This window comes from Cibotium barometz, chromosome 19 (genome assembly GCF_041138505.1).
Source record: "Cibotium barometz isolate CiBa-2024 chromosome 19, ASM4113850v1, whole genome shotgun sequence".
Taxonomy (NCBI): Eukaryota; Viridiplantae; Streptophyta; class Polypodiopsida; order Cyatheales; family Cibotiaceae; genus Cibotium; species Cibotium barometz.
Genome location: NC_141064.1, coordinates 11,794,049 through 11,812,927, shown reverse-complemented (window position 1 = coordinate 11,812,927; position 18,879 = coordinate 11,794,049).

The window sequence follows — 18,879 nt, the reverse complement described above, 5'->3', positions numbered from 1 at the left end:
TGATTTTAAAAGTGTTATTTTTTATTAAATTGATTTTATGCATAAATAGATGCATAAAAGGATTTTTTTAATATAAAAGTGTTATTTTCATTGATGTTGGATTTTATGCATAAATAGATGCATAAAGAAATATTATATCAAAATTAGATTTCTCTTTAATTCTATGTTTAATTTCTACAAGTATTTGATAAATGAATAAGTAAATACTCTGAGAGAGAAATTTCTATCGTTTTATATTCACTCGGATTATAAAGAAAAAAATTCAAAAAATCTATCGAAGTCAGAATTTTAGATAAATGATTAAATTATTCCTCATCAGAATTCGTGATTAATTTAGAAATCAGTTAAGTGAATATTCAATGAATGAAATTCAGTAAAATAGTAACTGAAATATTATCCCCTTTTCAAGCAAGATAGTTCAGGAAAAACCTTATCAGACTTGAACCCAAAAAACAGACTATGACCAAGACCATGCCCAAGACCAAACTCTTTTGTCATTTTGCGAGGAAAGAAGATGTGACCAATTCAGGAAAATACACTCAAATCTCCCACCAAATCTAAAACTAAGTTAAGACCCTACGAATGGATATGAGGATCAAGGTTACGGAATTCGAGGAATTTTGTTTTGAAATTTAGTATTACGATTATGAAGTTTTGGGGATACTCATTTAAGATATACTCATTGTATTCAAAAGAAAATAAAACTGAAAACTTGCATAGAAACCTTGTTTTCTTAAAGGACTGTCTTGTGCCAGAATGCTGGAGGGAGCATTTGGTATATGTGTTTTTCTAAGGGAAGTTCGGTTTGCAATAGCTAGCAGGGAGTGTTCAAAGGACAGCTCACGCGGCAAAGCCTTCCCAAGTCTTGACCAGCCTCGGTATGGTTAAAATGGTGCGCTTCCCGTACGATGGACGAGGGCCGATGAAGCGGTCCCTCAGGCCTGGAGGGTTCTGACCAAGCGATGCACGAGCTGGCGATGCCAAGGACACCCATGCGTATTTCATGGAAGATATTGTATGATGGACTAATGATTACTGTAATCTGTTACTGGATCTCGTTAGCTGACTAGCTAGTCAACGGAGAGTCCAGAGTGATACTGTTTTTTTTATGAGAAGTAAGGATGGATGGAAATCTTGAGTTATGACATCTGTAATCAATAACTGTTTGTCAATGGATTGTTTTATAAGTTAAAGTTTAAAGAGGAGTGTGTGCGTATCTGTATTCAAAAGCAAAAGTTAAGAAAGGCATTCAATTATGGGTGGGTGAGTAATTGTCAGGTTCTACCAATTCCAGTGGTTGGGCGGTGGCTAACATGGGCCGAATGGGGTTAGGCTAGAATCAGTGGAGTTTTAATAATGAAATTGAAAAATAGGAATACGCTTAGAACTCGAGTAGTTAAATAAAAACCTGAAGACTTCTCAAATGAATAGATCAACGGCTGTGCTTGATTTAGTGAGGAAAAAAGCGTTGATTTCTTCAAGTTAAGTCTGTAATAGTTTTCCTTCTATCTAGTTTAATCAGGTGAAGGATAGCTTAGTCTCTTGACCCTGTTAGGAAAATTCATTAAGAAAATCAAAAAGGTGGAATCATCCCCGTTTTCTGAGCAAGGGAAATCTTCCCGGTTTTAGTTTCGGAATGACCACCAGATCAGCCTCGTGTTCGGACATTTGAGGCCGAAGCCCCGAGTGGGAAACCTTGCCCATGCAAGAAGAAGCTACTTCCGCTCTGCTAGTAACCGAGAATCCGCCGATGCACGGAGGGGGCAGTGGGATCTCACAAAATGTGTCCTCTGGACTCTCTGTTAAAGACCAGCTGGCCAACCAACGAGATCCAGTATCAAAATTTGACTCACAAAAATCTTTCCTTTTAGTCCATCCGAATCTTCCTCGACGCACGCATGGGTGTCCTAGCAACCGCAAGCCTGTACATCACCTGGTCAGAACCCTCTACGATCCTCCTTAGGTGTCCTAGCACTTCACGCAGGGACCGCTTCGTCGGTCCTCGCCCATCGTACCGAAAGCGTACCATTTTAACCATACTGAGGTTGGTCAAGACCTTGGCATGCTTTGTTGCAAGCGACGTCCCTCGACGACTTCCCACCAACTGTTGCAAAGTAAAACACATGCCAAATGCCTTCTCTAGCATTCTGGCGTAAAATAGTCCTTTCAATGAAAAACAGAGGTTCCAATGCAAGTAAAATCTCAAGTTTGAGATTGGTTCCACAAGATCCCTTTTTCCATAATTCCGAGTTTCATAATGAGGATCCTTGATCTTTCATCAGGTGATGAGTAATCTACCCATCATTTGACTGATTGTGCAACTAGATTCTTGGTGATTTCGGTCAAAGGAAAACTAGTTTAGTTTAACGGTAGTCTATTCTTTGTATTTAGGAACTGGACTCGGTCACACGAAGTTTTTGCTTAAGTAGGTTTACTGTCCGTCCCTCTCATAGTCTAACCAAATTCATTTGGTTTAATTCTAACAAGGATTCCCTTCTGATAAACATCTAGTTTTGGGTAAATACCAATTTAGTGATTTAACCAATTCTAAAGATATTCTTTTTACCACTTAATTTCACGACCTTAATTCTCTAGGTAGAATTATGGTGAAAATTCATCTTTTGACACTAAAGATTAATTCAATTCTTTCTTTTCTTAAATATTATAAAAATTCTTCTTTTAACTAAATACCAATATCTGTTTTTTTAAGTAAGCTTGAAATCCCTCTTTTTCTCATTTAATGGGTGCAATCCAAATATCATGGGAATTCCTCTTTTTCCATAAATTAAATCTACCTAAATTTCCTCTTTTGATTAAATAAAAATATTCAATATTCCAATTATACCAAGAATTCTTTTTTCCCATTTAAATGATTGAATTCCAAATATGTTGGGAATTCCTCTTTTATCATTTAAATTTTTTCTATGCATAAAAATAAAGTTAACTAAAATTTCTATTAAAATTGAATAAAAATGTCCATTAATCCAACTATGACAAAAAATCCACTTTTTCCATTTAAATGATTAAACTCCAATTATGGTGGGAATTCCTCTTTTATCATTTAAATATTTCATGCATAAAAATTAATTCAACTAAATTTTCTCTTAAAAATTAGATTAAAATATCCATTAATTTCATTATACTAAGAATTTCACTTTTCTCATTTAAAATATATTTTCCAAATATGGTGAAAATTTCTCTTTCATCATTTAAATTTATTTATGCATAAAAATAAAATTAACTAAAATTCTTTTTTAAATTTAAATAAAATATCCATTATTTTAGTATTCCAAATTTTTCCTTTCTTCATTTGAATACATGGATTTCCATTGTCATGGGAATTTCTCTTTTATCATAATAATGAATTACTAGAAATTTCTCTTTTTCCTAATTAACTATTTATGCATAAACATTAAAAATCAATTTTTCCATGGTTATGATGAGAATTATTCAATTGACCTAGGATGACTAATCCTAGAATATGGTAGGAAGTCCTCTTTTCATTTTATGTATGAAAATGATTTATGTGTTAATTTTTTAAAAAATTTACCATAGCTCCACTGCTATTACTGATAATTTTCAATAATTTTTAAAAGCATAAAGTTTAATATTACAATATGATAGAATAACTATCATTTGGATCAATATCCAATTATGGACTTGATTCCTAAGTTTTTCATAATTTAAGTAGCATAAAAGCATTAAAAAGCCACTTCTTTGGCCTCTAATTTGACAAGCATAGAGTTTACTTTTAGAATTAAGAATTGCTCCATGAGAAGCATCATTTGAATATAGAATAAGTCATAGGAATGACCATTCCTTGGGGGGAGAGAGATATATACTTTAAAAATATTTTAATTTAAGCATAAATGTAAACTTTATATGATTTATCCACTAAAATTCATCAAAGAGCTTCCTTTACATTGAAGAATCATTCAATTGAATACTTCTCAAGCTTGAGAGGGGTTGAGAAGTGAAAAACATTTAGAAGAAGAAAAAAAATCATAAAGTCACACTTTACCTCTTGTTTTGCTTGATTCTTTAGTCTTAGGAGAGGCCCCCAACCAATGAATTGGTTTAGTATGTTGATGAAAGCTCCAAAGAAGGTTGAAGAGAGAGAGAAGCTCCAATCTCTCCAATTTGTAGAGGATTTTTAGAGGATAACAGAAATTATGCTTATTTTAGAGTAATACTGGCATGGTCTAGTTCACAGATGAGAATACAAAAGATTGAGGGTCTATTTATAGGTGAGGGAGGCCACTAACTGAGTCCAACTAAGTTCTAGAATTTTCCAGCTTCAATTTGGCTAAACTTGGACACGATTTGGACCAGTTTGGCTCCCTTTTTTATTTGGTTTGATCCAGGAGAGAGGAGAGATAAAAATATCTTAATATTTTTTAGTTTAAAACTCCTGCACATGTGTGAAATAGGCGCCTCCTTGAAGGCTCCCCCTTTTCTTACCAAGGTGTCAAAAATGAATGATTACTCTAAAATATCTTATTTTTTAATAATATTTTATAATTGTTAACTAATAAATCTTGTACTTAGTCAACTCTTCATCTTATGTGGGCATTTACTCATTTTTGGGTATTTTCTTTTATTCATTGGATTTATCTTATCCCAACACTTGGATTAATCTTATTGGTCCATAGGAACCTTAATTCGGCCATAATCCAAAATTTTCACAAAATCTTGACCCTTAGGCTAAGGTCTTTTGAATCATTTTTAATTAATTCCAATTGCACCTTGGAAAAATATTTGTGATTTTCTATTTTACGAAAATATATTTTTGATATTTGAAGAATTTATATATCCAAATATCTCAATATAACCATTTCCTTCCGTGACCTTCACGAAAACAAAGGTCAAGGAATCGAAATTTCAGGATCCCCAATTCTGCAATTAGTAGAAGCTTCTAAATTACTGAAAGGACTTAGAAAGAAGCAGCTCATTTATGTTGTCAAAATGAATCTAGTAGACACAAAGTTAAAGGCTAAAGAATCAAAATGGTTAAGTGAGTATGATGATTTATTCCCAGTAGAGCTAACAGAGATGCCTCCACAATTCAGGAAGTATATCATGTGATAGAATTGACCCCCAGAGCTCAACCAGTAGCCCAGTGCATGTACAAGATACTAGTCCCTGGAGCCATTGAACTCAAGGAATAGCTTAGGCAGCTGTTAGAACAAGGGTTTATAAGGCCCAGTGTTTCACATTAGGGAGAACCAATTCTCTTTCAGAAATAGCTTAGGCAGCTGTTAGAACAAGGGTTTATAAGGCCCAGTGTTTCACATTAGGGAGAACCAATTCTCTTTCAGAAAAAGAAAGATGGAACGCTAAGACTCTGTGTGGATTACAGAGGTCTCAATCAGCTGACAGTTAAGAATAAGTATCCTATCCCCAGAATTGATGAGCTTCTGGACAGGCTAAGTGGAGCCCAGATCTTCACAAAGATAGATCTCAAATCAAGGTATTACTAGATCAGGATTAATGAGCAAGATATCTCGAAGACAGCCCTATCAATACTCGATGTGGGAACTATGAATTTACATTCATGCCGTTTAAATTGACAAATGCCCCAGCTACATTCAATCGCCTAATGCAAGACATTCTCAAAGAATACTTGGATGATATTTTTCTTGTTTTCTTTGATGATATTTTGATTTACTCAAAGAATGCAGCTAACCATGATGAAGCTCACGTCCGAAAAGTTCTTGAGATTTTAAGGAAGCACCAACTCTTTGCAAAAACAAGCAAATACACTTTCTCTGCCGACCATGTTGAATACTTGGGATTCCTGGTATCCAAAGATGGAATTTCTCTAGATTTTGCAAAAGTCCAAGCAGTCATAGATTGGCCTGAACCAAAGACAGTGAAAGAAGTTAGAGGATTCTTGGGATTAACTGGTTGGTATAGAATTTTTATACCTAAGTATGCTCTCATAGCTTCCCCCCTGACTACTCTTCTCATCAAGACAAATATCCCGTTCCAATGGTTTGATAGGTGTCAGAGTGCTTTTGATAAGCTGAAGACCGCCTTGGTAACCGATCCCATTCTGAAATTGCCAGATTTCTCTCTACCCTTTGAGGTAGTAACTGATGCCAGTGGTTTTGCCCTGGGAGGTGCTCATCTAGGAAGGTCATGTAGTGGCCTATGAATCCAAACTCAGAGCGCATGAGAGAAATTATGTTGTCCATGACGACCTGGAGCTACTTTCAGTAGTCTATGCCCTGAAAACTTGTGGAGACATTACCTACTAGGTCAAAGATTCACTTTGATGATAGATCATCAAAGCTTAAAGTGGATCTTCACTCAAAAGGATCTCAACATGTGCCAAAGAAGGTGGATACAGATCCTACAAGAATTTGATTTTGAAATCAAGTACCGCCCAGGCAAAGAAAATGTGGTAGCAGATGCCCTCAACAGAAAAGTCTCCTTGCTTGCAATCACAGTGGTAGCAGATGCCCTCAACAGAAAAGTCTCCTTGCTTGCAATCATAGTGGTGTCAAATCCATTGATTAATGAAGCAAGAGAGAAGATCATGCAGGATAGATTCTTTGGCCCTATTGCTAACCTACTTATGTAGGAAAGTAAAACTCCTCAGGAGTTGAACCGAGTTCAAGGGTACAGCCTAGATGATGGCGTTATGTATTATAATAGCAGGCTATGCATTCCCAATGATGAGGGAACTAAGGGTCAAATTCTGAATGAAGCCCATGACAGCCTTATTATAGGACATCTAGGTTTCATCAAGACCTACATGTCTGAAAGAAAAGCTTCTTTTGGCATGGACTAAAAAAGGATGTACTTAATCATGTACGTCAATGCCTGATTTGTCAAAAAGTCAAAGCAGAGAGAGAAAAAATGCCTTGGAAGTTACATCCATTAGACATCCCCCAAATGAAGTGGGAATCCATCAGTATGGATTTTATTATTGGACTACCTTCAGTGCAATCAGGTTACAACTCCATCTTCGTGGTAGTTGATAGACTAACCAAAGTTACCCATCTGATTCCAGTAAAAGAAACCTGGACTGCAGTGGATGTGGCCAAAGTGTTCCTCAAGGAAATCTTCAGATTACATGGCCTACCCAAGAGAATAGTAGGTGATCGAGATCCCAAGTTCACGTCAGGATTTCGGACTGCATTTTTCAAAGCAGTAGGAACTTTCTTGGATCTCAGCACAGCTTACCACCCCAAGAGCGATGGTTAAACAGAAAGGGTAAACCAAGTAATCGAAGATATACTTCAATCATGCTGTGGCAGGGAACCCAAGAAGTGGCTAAGCTATCTGCACCTAGTCGAGTTTGCCTACAATGCTTCTTATCACCGAAGCATCGGGATGAGCCCTTTCAAAGCTCTCTATGGACAAGACTGCCTAACACCATCTTAACGACATGGAGCAGCAAATGCAGTCAATCCACAAAGATTTTGTGGGATCCCACTGCCCCGATTCCCGGTAGCTTTCTAATAGTGGAAGCAACTCCTTCATGCGCAGGGCAGGGTTTCCCACTCGAGGCCTCACCCTCAAATGTCTGGGCACGAGACTAAGTTGGTGGTCATTCCGAAAACCAAAATCGAAAAAATTTCCCATGCCCAAAAAACGAAGACGATTCCACCATTTTGAATTTCTTAATGAATTTTTCTAACGAGGTCAAGATAGTAAACTAACCTTCATCTGAATAAACTAGATAGAAGGGAAACTATTACTATAGACTTAACTTGAAGGGATCAACGCTTTTTTCCTAATTGAATCAGGCACAGCCGTTAATCTATTCATTAGAGAAGTCTTTAGGCTTCTATTTATCTACTCGAGTTCTAAACGTATTCCTATTAATCAATTTTATTATTAAAACTCTACTGATTCCAGCCTAACCCCATCCGGCCCATGGGTTAGCCACCGCCCAACCACCCATAATTAGTAGAACTAGACAAGTACTCACCCACCCATAATTGAATGCCTTTCTTAACTTTTGCTTTAGAATATAGATACGCACACACCCCTCTTTAAACTTTAACTTTTAAAACAATCCAGTAGTGTGACAAACAATTATTAGTTACAGATGTCACAACTCAAAATTTCCATTCAATCCTTGTTTCTCACAAAACAATATCACTCTAGACTCTCCGTTGAGACCAGCAGGTCAGCAATGAGATCCAGTAAAACAGATTACAATAATTTTTTCGTCATCATACATATATATATCTTCCACGACATACGCATGGGTGTCCTAAGCACCGCGAGCCCGTGCATCACCTAGTCAGAACCCTCCAGGATCCTCCTTAGGTGTCCTGGCACTTCACTCAGAGATCGCTTCATCGGCCCTCGCCCCCATCATACCGAAAGCACACCATTTTTCACCATACCCAGGCTGGTCAAGACCTGGGCAGGTTTTTGCTACGTGAGCCATCCTTTGAACACTTCCCGTCGCCAGCTACAACCAAACTTCCCTTAGAAAAACACATATACCAAATGCTCCCTCCACCATTCTGGCGTAAGACAGTCCTTTAAGAAAACAGGGTTTCTATACAAGTTTTCAGTTTTGATTTTCTTTTGAATACAATTGGTATATCTTAAATCCATATCCCAAGACTTTCTGATCGCTCGTAGGTTTGAATTCCAAACAGAATTCCTCGATTTCTGTAACCTTGATACTCATATCAAAATCAAAGGGTCTCAACTTAGTTTCAGATTCGGTGGGTGATTTGAGTGAAATTTTTTTGAACTGGTTACATCGTCTTTTCTTGAAATTGACGAAGGAGATTAAGTCTTGGTCATAGTCTGATTCAGGGTTTGAGTCTAGAAAGGTCCTCCCTGAACTAACTTTCTCAAAGGGTAATATTTCAATTACTACTTTACTGAATTTCAATCATTGAGTATTTTGCTTAACTGAATTTAAAACTAATCATGAATTCCTATGAGGAATAAATTAATCATTTTTCTAAAATTCTGACTTCGATAGTTTTTCTGCATTTTCTCATTACCATCTTAGAGAATATGAAATGGTAGAATTTTCTCTCACAGAGTATTTACTTATTCATTTACCAATATTCATGGGATTTAAACAAAGGATTAAAGAGAACTCTTATTTTGATATAAAATTCTATATGCATCTATTTATGCATAAAATCCAACTTCTATGGAAATAACACTTTTATATAAAAGAAAATCCTTTTATGCATCTATTTATGGTTAAAAAATCAATTTTGATGAAAGTAACACTTTTATAATTAAAAAAGTTCTTTTATGCATCATTTTATGCATAAAAAGCAATTTTGGTGAAAGTAACACTTTTATAATAAAAATATTCTTTTATGCATCATTTTATGCATAAAAATCAATATTGGTGAAAGTAACACTTTTATAATAAAAAATTTTCTTTTATTCATAAAAATAAATATTGATGAAAGTAACACTTTTATAATAAAAAATTTATTTTTGATATGCATCTTTCTATGCATAAAATTTAAATCTAATGAAAATCACTCTTTTATAATAATAAAAATAACCAATATGCATCTTTCTATGCATAGAATTTAAATTTTAATGGAAATCACTCTTTTATAATAAAAAATTAACCAATATGCATATTTCTATATGCATAGAATTTAAATCTAATAAAAATCACTCTTTTATAATAAAAAAATAACCAATATGCATCTTTCTATGTATAGAATTTAAATTTTAATGGAAATAACACTTTTATAATAAAAATACTTTTAATGGAAATAACACTTTTATAATAAAAATACTTTTACTATGCATTTTTCTATGCCTAGAATGAAAATAACACTTTTAGAATACACAAATGGTGGGGATTACTCTTTTTGAATAATAAAAGATAAAACTTATTTCACAAAATTTAAGAAAATTTTGCCATAACCTCCTTTGTATGGCTGACCATTTTTTAATTTTTTCTATCCTCAAGTTACTTAAAAATTATCCCAAATGGTTTAAAGCATTCTAAACTAATCAAATTCCACTTTTAAAAGAGAAACAATATGAAAAGTTTAATTCTAACAATTTGATTACTTATCTAGGATAAGAATGAAGAGAAGGGGAAAGCCTTTCCAACAAGGCATAACATCATTTTTAAATTTTAAAGAAAACAAAATTAGAAAACCATTAAAAGGAATAAAGAAGAAGTAGGATTTCTAGCTTACTTGAATTTCTGTGAGATTTCCTTTGGCTTGATGGTTTGAGGGATCTATTCTTGTTTGCAACAAGAGTGGCCACCAATTCTTTTCAACAGTGGCCACCAATTCTTTTCAAGAGGGAAAGGTCAAAAACTAATGAATTATCAATAAATTTACTGTTTTTGGCTCTGGGGTGGAGTAGAGTAACAGTGCATAAAACACTATTAAGCTTCTACAAAGGGGGAGGCTTCTATTTATAGGAAAAAGTGAGCTTCTAACCAACCAAACTGATTCTAGAATTTTCCACATCAGTTTGGTCAATTTTTGACCATTTTTGGGTCAATTTAGCTTACTTTTTGGAACTAGACTTGAATTAGGAGAGAGGAGAGATGAAATATCTCAATATTTGAGAATTTAAAACTCCACCACTCTCCACTCTGAGGTGTCAAAAAATTATTTTTTTAGTATTTCCTTTTGTCCTTAGTCCACTCTTTATCTTATGTGAGTATTTACTCATTTCTAGGAGGGATTTTCTTTATTTCTTCAATTTATCTCCTCCATACATTTGGATGAATCTGATTGACTCTTAGAACCTTAATTTAAAATTTTCAGAAAATTTGGACCCTTAGGATAAGGCCTTTTGAACAGATTATAATTTATTTCTAATGCACCTTCTAAATATCTTTTTGAACTTGTGTTTCTTCGGGTGAATTTATTTTAAAAGAAGAGATATTTTTCCATCCAAAAATATCTAAAATCTGAATAACCTCTCTCTATAACATTTTCTCTCTCTAAGCTTAAATATGTAGAAACAAGATCTTTTATTATTCTGAAGAGGGAATCGATTACAAGGGAAGATACTGGACATCTTGAGGGGCTAGGAGGAATCTTACATTCTCTCCCACTTTAAAAATGCGAGATGTCCTCATCTCGCAAAAACTGGGGGTAATCCTGCAACAGTTCGGCTTATTTCTCCCAAGTGGTATCTTCAAAAGGATAGAACTTTGATTTAACCAATAATTCTCTCAGAATTCTATTTCTGTGAGAACCTTTCTCGAACATCAAGGATTTCTTCAAGTTGGAGTTCCATATGCCCTTGGGTTCAAGAGGTTAAGATTTCATCATCAAGCACATGATTCAAGCTTGGTATATACTTTTTAAGAAGGCTAACATGAAATACATTATGTACTTTGAGATGAGGAGGCAGAAGAAGCTCGTCGTAGACTAAGTCACCTACTTTCTTTGTAATCAGATATGGTCCACAATATCTAGGGGATAACTTCTTGTACTTCCCAAGAGATAAAGAACTTCTTTTGGGGCATATTCAAATGAAGACCATATCTGCTTCTTCGAATTTTCTGTCTGTCCTCTTCTTATCTGCATGCTATTTCTCTCTACCCTAGGCAGCTTTATTATCTTTGCGAATTGACTACATCTGCTGCTCCATGTCGTCAAGCATCTGTTTAGACATCTTTACCCTAATTAATGGGTCGGACCAAGTTAATGGAGTTAAGCAATCTTGTCCATACAGAGCTTTGAAAGGGCTCATCCCAATGCTTCAGTGATAAGAAGCATTGTAGGTGAACTCGACTAGGTGCAGATAACTTAGCCACTTCTTGGGTTCCCTGACAGCATGACCGAAGTATATCTTTGATTACTTAGCTCACCCTTTCAGTTTGACCGTCGGTCTCGGGGTGTTAAGCTGTGCTGAGATCCAAGAAAGTTGCTACTGCTTCAAAAAATGCAGTCCTAAATCTTGATGAATTTGGAGTCTCGATCTTCTGGGTAGGCCATGCAATTTAAAGATTTCCTTGAGGAACACTCTGGCCACATCCACTGCAGTGTAGGTTTCTTTCACTGGAATCAGATGGGTAACTTTGGTTAGTCTATCAACTACCACGAAGATGGAGTTGTAACCTAATTGCACTGAAAGTAATCCAGTAATAAAATCCATACTGATACATTCCCACTTCATCTAGGGGATGTCTAATGGATGTAACTTCCCAGGCATTTTTACTCTCTTGGCCTTGACTTTTTGATAGGTCAGACATTGAAGTACATGATTAAGCACATCCTTTTTTAGACCAGTCCAAAAGAAACTTTTCTTCACAGACATGTAGGTTTTGATGAAACCTGGATGTCCTGCAACAATAAGGCTGTCATGGGATTCATTCAGAATTTGACCCTTAGTTCTCTCATCCTTGGGAATACATAGCCTGTGATTATAATATATAATTCCATCATCCAGGCTGTACCCTTGAACTCGGTTCAACTCCTGTGGAGTTTTGCTTTCCTGCATAAGTAGGGTAGCAATAGGGCCAAAGAATCTATCCTGCATGATCTTCTCTCATGCTTCAATAATCAAACAATTTGACAATATAGTAATTGCAAGCAAGGAGGCTTTTCTGTCTGCTACCACATTTTCTTTGCCTAGGCGGTACTTGATTTCAAAATCAAATTCCTGTAGGGTCTGCATCCACCTTCTTTGGCACATGTTGAGATCCTTTTGAGTGAAGATCCACTTTAAGCTCTGATGATCTGTCATCATCAAAGTGAATCTTTGACCCAGTAGGTAATGTCTCCACAACTTCAGGACATATACTACTGAAAGTAGTTCCAAGTTGTGGATAGCATAATTTCTCTCATTCGTTTTGAGTCTTCAGGATTCATAGGCCACTGCATGACCTTCTTGCATGAGTGCACCTCCCAAGGCAAAACCACTGGCATCAGTTTTACTACCTCAAAGGGTAGAGAGAAATCTAGTAGCTTTAGAATGAGATTGATTACCAAGGCAGTCTTTAGCTTATCAAAAGCACTCTAGCACCTAGCAAACCATTGAAACGGAATATTCTTCTTGACAAGATTAGTCAGAGGGGAAGCTATGAGAGCATACTTAGGTATAAAAATTCTATACCAACCAATCAATCCCAAGAATCCTCTGACTTCTTTCACTGTCTTTTGGTTCATGCCAATCTATGACTGCTTGGACTTTTGCGAAATCTGGAGAAATTCCATCTTTGGATACCAGAAAGCCCAAGTATTCAACATGGTCGGCAGAGAAAGTGCATTTGCTCTTTTTTGCAAAGAGTTGGTGCTTCCTTAGAATCTCAAGAACTTTTCTGACATCAGCTTCATGATCTGCTGCATTCTTTGAGTAAATCAGAATATCATCAAAGAAAACAAGAACAAAATCATCCAAGTATTCTCTATAATTTCCTGCATTAGGCGATTGAATGTAGATGGGCCATTTGTCAATCCAAACGGCATGACAGTGAATTCATAATGCCCATACCGAGTATTGATGGCTATCTTCGGGATATCTTGCTCATTAATCCTGATTTGATAATACCCTGATTTGAGATCTATCTTTGTGAAGATGTGGGCTTCACTTAGCCTGTCCAGAAGCTCATCAATTCTGGGGATAGGATACTTATTCTTAAGTGGCAGCAGCTGATTGAGGCCTCTGTAGTCCACACAGAGTCTTAGTGTTCCATCTTTCTTTTTCTGAAAGAGAACTGGCGCACCCCAAGGTGAATTACTTGTTCTAATAGCTGTCTAAGCTGTTCCTTGAGTTCGATGGCTTCAAGAACTAGCATTTTGAACGTGCATAGGGCTACTGGTGGCTAAGCTCCGGGGGTTAATTCTATCACATGATCTACTTCCCAAATTGGAGGCATCTCTATTAATTCTGCTAGGAATAAATCTTCATAATCACTTAACCATTCAGGTTCTTTAGCTTTTAACTTTGTGTCTATTGGATTAATTTTGAAAACATAAATGAGCTGCTTCTTTCTAAGTCCTTTTAGTAACATAAATGAGATGCTTCTTTCTAAGTCCTTTTAGTAACTTAGAAGCCTTTACTAACTGTAGACTTGGGGATCCTGAAATTTCGATTCCTTGACCTTTATTTCCATGAAGGTCACGGAAGGAAATGGTTCCATTATGATAATAAATGTCAACTTGATTTTTGTGGAGCCAATCTATTCCAAGGATCCCATCGAAAACTCTTAAAGGTATAACTCTATTGACAGTCAGTTAAATTCCCATCTAGATTAAACTGAATATGTTCTGTCTCAAGGTGAGTGAAAAGAATCTTCCCACTGGCCAATTCAACTTGCATAGGTTTCCCTGATTTCTGTTCTAAGACTAGCTTACACAAGCATCCTGGGGAAATGAAAGAATGAGTACTACTTGAATCAATCAAAAGCTTAAAAGGCTTACCTTGATACTTAGCTGGAGTATGGATGACTGAGAATTGGCAATTTGGCCCTTGGTTTTCAATTGCTGCATAAATTTGTCATCTTTCCTCAACCACTACTTTTGCTATTGTGACTGCTCTGGCTACTGCAGTAGTCTGAGAGGCGGAACTCTTTCTCTTTGGTTGCCCTAGTTCTGGGAAGGAGTTTTGAGGCTACTATGGACAGAGGCACATGGTTGAGCTCGAGTTCTCCTGATATTGCCCTGATTTTTGACAAGATGGACCTGATTTGACTGATAGAAAGGGATTGGTCTCTGCACTCTTGGTCCTTGACTTCCCTGTCCCCTTGACATGGCAGGAGTCAGGCAGTCTTTCAGCTGGGGACCAAAACCCTGACATCTAAAACACTGGTTCTCACTTTTGAGCTCATCCCTCTGAATCCTTGAAAGGGGTGGGGCTCCTGAGAAAGTGTTCTATGGGAAGGGTCTTCCTTCACTTCTGAATCTCCCAGTATCCTGATTCTGATTTGGGCCTTACTATCTCTTTGGGGGAGGAAAGTTTAAAGTACTTCCGAGGTTTGGAATCTTTTAAAATTAGAGGGTGCAGGCTTTGGCAAGACCTTAACAACAAAGGCTTTGGCAAAGTCCTTTGCCATTCTTACTGCTTCGGCCATTGAGACAAGTTTGGCATTCTTCACTAAGGTGTCCAATGGCTCGTTCATTCCTCAAATGAATCTGGCCATCAGCTGCTCTTCATCCAATTGCGGGGAATATGTGAGGAGAAGGGCAAAAGGTTGATGGTACTCTTCAATTGTCCGGCTATCCTGCTTCAGTTCTAAGAATTCATTCATTTTGGTTTCAAGGAAGCCCGAAGGACAAAACCTCTTTCTGAGGTAAGCTTTAAGATCAGTCTAGGTCTGGGTATTCTAGTCATCAACACGGTTAGTCTCACAGTGATTCCTCCAAGCGACCTTGGCTGTTTCCACAATCTTTAACCTGGCGAGAGCCATCTTGCTTCTCTCATTGTAGCCAGTTACATCAAAGTATTCTTCCAAAGCCTCAATCCACTTCTCCCGCTACTTCACCTAACAGCTCCCCTCCACCCTTGAAGGCACCAGGCTGGGATCTCTGTAGGGCTTTTCGAACATCCGGATCTAACTCTTCATCTCATCAGTTAGAGGATCCGATTACCTTGCACGGGCCGCGCGCCTCATGATTTTGACAAAACGAGATTTTCATCAACTTAACTTTGATAATAGATTTATGATTATTTAATTTTTACGATTTATTCTTTAAACAGATAATTATTTCATCATACTTCATGAAACAAGATTTACTATGATAATTTTATCAACCATATCTTAATAGGATCAGGAAAGTAAAGATTCTCAAAATGACGTGCGAGTCTCACTCTGCTTACTCGGGTCATAGCAGAGTTGATGAGGTGCTCGAATGCAAAGGCTATCATGTCCTGACTCTGAGAGAGTTCAGGAATGCCAGATAGATTCGAGGTATCCATCTTTAAATTTCCAATTCAATTTATAAGTTTTCAATTTTTGAAGTTCATTTCAACATAATATTAACAAGTGAAAACATTATTTCCCAGATTTACTTTAAATTTTTAAGAAATTTCTGTTGCTATTACGTAAATTTACAACAATGCTCTGATACCAACTGTGGGATCCCATTGCCCCCTCCGCACACCGGGATTCTCGATAGTAGCTGGCAAAGAAGCAGAAATAGCTCCTTCATGCGCGAGGTAGGGTTTCCCACTCAGGGCCTCGCCCTCAAATGTCTGGGCATGAGATTAAGCTGGTGGTCATTCCAAAAACTGAAACTGGAAAAATTTCCCATGCCCGAAAAACGGGGACGATTCCACCATTTTGAATTTTTCAACGAATTTTCTAACAAGGTCAAGATACTGAACTAACCTTCATCTAAATAAACCAGATCGAAGGAAAACTATTACAGACTTAACTTGAAGGGATCGATGCTTTTTTTCTAATTGAATCAGGCACAGCCGTTGATCTATTCATTAGAGAAGTCTTTGCATCTTTCTATGCATAGAATGAAAATAACACTTTTATAATACACAAATGGTGGGGATTACTCTTTTTGAATAATAAAAGATAAAACTTATTTCACAAAATTTAAGAATATTTTGCCATAACCTCCTTTGTATGGCTGACCATTTTTTAATTTTTTCTATCCTCAAGTTACTTAAAAATTATCCCAAATGGTTTAAAGCATTCTAAACTAATCAAATTTATATCCATTATTTTAGTATTCCAAATTTTCCCTTTCTTCATTGGAATACATGGATTTCCATTGTCATGGGAATTTCTCTTTTATCATAACAATGAATTTTGTTTTCCTAATTAACTATTTATGCATAAATATTAAAAATTAAATTTTCCATGGTTATGATGAGAATTATTCAATTAACCTAGGATGACTAATCCTAGAATATGGTAGGAAGTCCTCTTTTCATATTATGCATGAAAATGATTTGTATGTTAATTTTTTAAAAATTTTGCCATAGCTCCACTGCTATTACTGATAATTTTCAATAATTTTGAAAAGCATAAAGTTTAATAATACAATATGATAGAATAACTATCATTTGGATCAATATCCAATTATGGACTTGATTCCTAAGTTTTTCATAGTTTAAGTAGCATAAAAGCATTAAAAAGCCACTTCTTTGGCCTCTAATTTGACAAGCATGGAGTTTACTTTTAGAATTAAGAATTGCTCCATGAGAAGCATCATTTGAATATAGAATAGGTCATAGGAATGACCATTCTTTGGGGGAGAGAGGGATATGCCTAAAAAATATTTTAATTTAAGCATAAATGTAAACTTTATATGATTTATCACTAAAATTCATTAGAGAGCTTCCTTTGCATTGAAGAATCATTCAATTGAATAATTCTCAAGCTTGAGGGGTTGAGAAGTGAAAAACATTTAGAAGAAGAAAAAAAATCATAAAGTCACAGTTTACCTCTTATTTTGCTTGATTCTTTAGTCTTGGGAGAGACCCCCAACCAATCAATTGGTTTAGTATGTTGATGAAAGCTCCAAAGAAGGTTGAAAAGAGAGAGAAGCTCCAATCTCTCCAATTTGTAGAAGATTTTTAGAGGATAATAAAAAATATGCGTATTTTAGAGTAATGCTAGCATGGTCTAGTTCACATATGAGAATACAAAAGAATGAGGGTCTATTTATAGGTGAGGGAGGCCACTCATTGAGTCCAACTAAGTTCTAGAATTTTCCAACTTCAGTTTCGCTGAATTTGGACAAGATTTGGACCAGTTTGGCTTCCTTTTTTATTTGGTTTGATCCAGAAGACAAGAGAGATAAAAATATCTTAATATTTTTTAGTTTAAAACTCCTTCACATGTGTGAAATAGGCACCTCCTTTAAGGCTCCCCCTTTCCTTACCAAGGTGTCAAAAATGAATGATTACTCCAAAATATCTTATTTTTTAGTAATATTTCATATTTTTAACTAATAAATCTTGTACTTAGTCAACTCTTCATCTTATGTGGGCATTTACTCATTTTTGGGTATTTTCTTTTACTCATTGGATTTATCTCATCCCAACACTTGGATTAATCTTATTGGTCCATAGGAACCTTAATTAGACCATAATCCAAAATTTTTAGAAAATCTTGACCCTTAGGCTAAGGTCTTAGGCTAAGGTCTTTTGAATCAATTTTTTGTTTTAGGGAAACATATTTTTGATATTTGTAGAATTTATATATCCAAAAATATCTCAATATTGAAAAATCACTCTCTAGAAATTTTCATCTAACTAGGCAAAAACAAGGAAAAATAATATTTTATTGTATTCAAAAATAGGGAATGATTACAGGGTATTGAGATAAAGGCTTATTTATTATTCAGGCTGAGGAGGAATCTTACATAGGTTGTGAGGGTTTACAACCCAATGGTTAAAACCAATTTATAAGTTGACAACCAGTTATATAAACATCGGTAGTTAACTTAAAAACTGGTTTAAAACCAGATCATAAATTGGGCCACTTTCATGGTTTTAAACCCTTGTTTTCTAACCCCTTTGAAACCAATGTATGGGTTGGAAGGGTTTATAACCACCATTGGTTGACAGCCAGTTTATAAATTGAGAGCATGACAAATGGCAACTAGCTACCAACTTGTGATGACGACCGGTTTATAGATTGAGAGTATGACCGGTTTATAGATTGAGAGTATGACAAATGGCAACTGGTTGAAGATAAGTTTATAAGAGAAGGGGCACTTGAAAGGGTTTTGGACTATTGGGCTGGAGTCCGCTGACAACCAGTTTATATGTTTGGAGCATAACAATAGGTTTTCAATCACTAGATTGACACCCAATGTAATAGCTTGGAAGCATTGCAAATGGGTTTCAACCGGTTTCAAATGGGCTATCATATAGCAAGTTCTTAAAGGTGGTATTAACAAATGCCCAGTGGTGCTAATCAAATAAAACTAGTTAAAGAGTATAGGTTGCTACCTTTGCTTTCAAGCATGGCATGACCAA